This window comes from Aythya fuligula, chromosome 6 (genome assembly GCF_009819795.1).
Source record: "Aythya fuligula isolate bAytFul2 chromosome 6, bAytFul2.pri, whole genome shotgun sequence".
In the NCBI taxonomy this organism is placed as follows: domain Eukaryota; kingdom Metazoa; phylum Chordata; class Aves; order Anseriformes; family Anatidae; genus Aythya; species Aythya fuligula.
The window spans coordinates 218,743-221,637 of record NC_045564.1 but is presented as its reverse complement, the minus strand read 5'-3'; positions in this window follow the sequence as shown (position 1 = coordinate 221,637).

Below are 2,895 nucleotides of genomic sequence, written 5' to 3'. Positions count from 1 at the left end.
CACGTTCACGCGCCGCGCGGACCCGAACCTGCCGCCCTCCCCGAGGGCCGCCCCACCGCTGAGGGCCGCCGCGCGGTGCTGACTGACGTGCGTCTCCGCCAACCCGCGGCCCCCTTCTCCCCACGCCCGCCTGCCACCGGCGGGAGAGAGGAGCGGGCGGGACTTCCGCTGCCAGCCACGCGCGCGGGCGCCCAGAGTTGCCGTGGCGACGCGAAGCCGCCACCGGCCCCACGGTCTTAGCGGCTCCCCGCCGCCCCCCGCCTCAGCTGACATGCCCAACGCAGACCCAAGTTACAAATAAATACGTAAATAAAAGTCAACTGGCACCCTACACAGCTCTGTTCAGAAACAGCACGATATTTATTTAACATCGTTATATATTTATATATATATATATAATTTTTTTTTCTGCATTGCAGATTGCGTCGAGTTTTATACATCTCTATTTACAATGATTTAAAATAATTATATTTCATCTCTGGCAGGTATTTACAGAGTCAATAGTAACTACATTTCACATTTCAACAACAGTCAACAGCATTAACCAGTTCAGTAAGACAGGTAAGATAATGGCTTACATGCACCAATAACATGATCTTTGATACGTGCCATCTTCAGGTCTAAGATGGGAGATTTTCCCTGGTCCCAGGTTAAAGAACATCTTACAATACAGCAGAGGTCGTGGTTACTAAAAACCTGTTCGGTTTAGTTCCTCACCAGTACTGCATCCTGAACACCTGGGATTCACACCAACACACAGGGCTACCCTGGTGAAGAGGGGCTCACGCTACTAATCCATGCCCTTTTGTCTAGCCTATTCGTCCACAATAAGTGGGCTACTTGCTGCTTATGCTCCTTCTATGACAGAGATAAGATCACAAAGTAGTAAAAATCCTCAGAAACCTTAGTTCAGAGAAACAAACCTGGCATGACAGAATAAGTAAGAAAATTATCTTTTAACCCTTGCAGAATGTTTCTTTTTGCTAGTAAAATTGACAGCATATCCTGTATTCTTACAAGGACAATACAGAGCAAAAAGATTATTTGTAGAATAGAATTACAAATTTAAAAAATGCAGCATGGGGTACCTAGATTTAGTTTTATAGCAAATAAAAGCCACTGTAGTAAATCTAAAATGTATTAAGAGTATCTGATTTAATTATTAAAAATCTTTATTAGCTTTTTCCTGGAATCATTGATATGGAAAAAAAAAGTTAGATGACTCAATTCTTTTTAATCATGTGGTATTTCTTCATAAATAGCCAGCTAGTAACATCCATCCCAAAAGTATGCACCTTCCGCAAGTAAACAGTAAAAAAAAAGTCGTTTCAAAGTAATCATTGAACACTGGCACACAAAAAACACAGAGACGCACCCCAGTACTAGCAATCTATTAATACTTTGAGAAGTAGTTTATCTTGAGTGATTGCTAACACATCTACTGTAAGTTTACTCAAAGTTTCTAATACTTGAATTTTTCATAAACTAACAGCATGAAAGTTCTAGCACAATAGGAACCACTTAAACAGAAAGAACAGTGTCAACAGCCAGTATTTCTGTCATTCCTAAGTCCTACTTATTTTTAGAACAATTTTTCTTTGAAAAGGTTGCTTCAACCATACTAATTCGTCTGTTTTGCGATCAGTTCTGGGAAGGATGAGGACTCAAACACACAGGACAGGATCCACTACCAACCTAAAAGAAAGGTTCATTCCATAACAAAGCACTACATGGTCACTTTACTAGAAAGTAATCACAAACAAGTCAGAAATCTTCCCTGATCGCTTTTCTAAAATAAATAAATAATATAAAACCTCTGTGAAATCTATACCACAATTTAACAGGTAATTAATCATCTTTTCAAGAGTCAAAATATGAAGTAAATTAATTATCAAAATGCAAAGACACTCTGCTCTAAATTCTTACATGTTACTGACTATAAAACACTGGGCGCTCACAAACAAGTAGTTGTTTAATACAACTTGATTTAATCACTTTGCCCATCATGCACAAGCTAAAATGTAGGCTAAGGTTCTACTGTACAAAGTTTTTACTGTACATGTGTTGTCACTAGCAGCTCCTCACAGGAATAGCTTAGTAATCCTTTATGATAGAACAGATAATTTATGGACCTGTTTTTGAATTCATTTGGTCCCTCAGATGTTAGGTTTTGTAAAATCTGATGACCACAGTAAAAAAATCATGTTTTTTTTGTACCCTAAAGAAAATAAATGAAATAACAAAAGCAGAAATTATTGTATTTTTCTACATTAAATCTCTAATAAAGTCATATAACATGGGACAGATTTTTACTAAACCCATTCCTGGCAGCTGTGTGGTACCTTAGACTTCTATAGCTTGCTTCTGAACTTCTAACGTATTAGATGACAGCAGGCCTTGACACTTCCCAAACTTAAGAGAAAAGTTTACCTGAAATGGCTACCTGCAATGTTTTGAAAGCTTGTTCCAAGACTTATTTTAAAATAAAATAAAATTTTATAACAACTAAGTGGAAATCATCATACATATCAGTCTTGCAAAACCCATTTACTGCTTTCTTTCATAAACTATTAATGAACCAAGTTGCTCACAGCTCTCCACTGTTTTCCATCACTGTATAAGGGACAGGTGAGTATTTTAGCTCTTCAGCTGCAAATTTGACAGATTGATGTATGCATTCACTAACACAACACTCATGCTGGTATCTGTTCCTCTAAATCATCTACAAAAAAGTTTTCCATAGTTAAATTTACTCAGCTGACAGTGGGACAACAAATTAATATTAGTTCAAAAAAAGTTAGAGAAATTTCTCTTAATTTAATAAAAAAAAAAAAAGAGAGAGAGAAATTAAGGCACACATACTAGAAATAAACAGCATTTAAAATACTGGAAAAA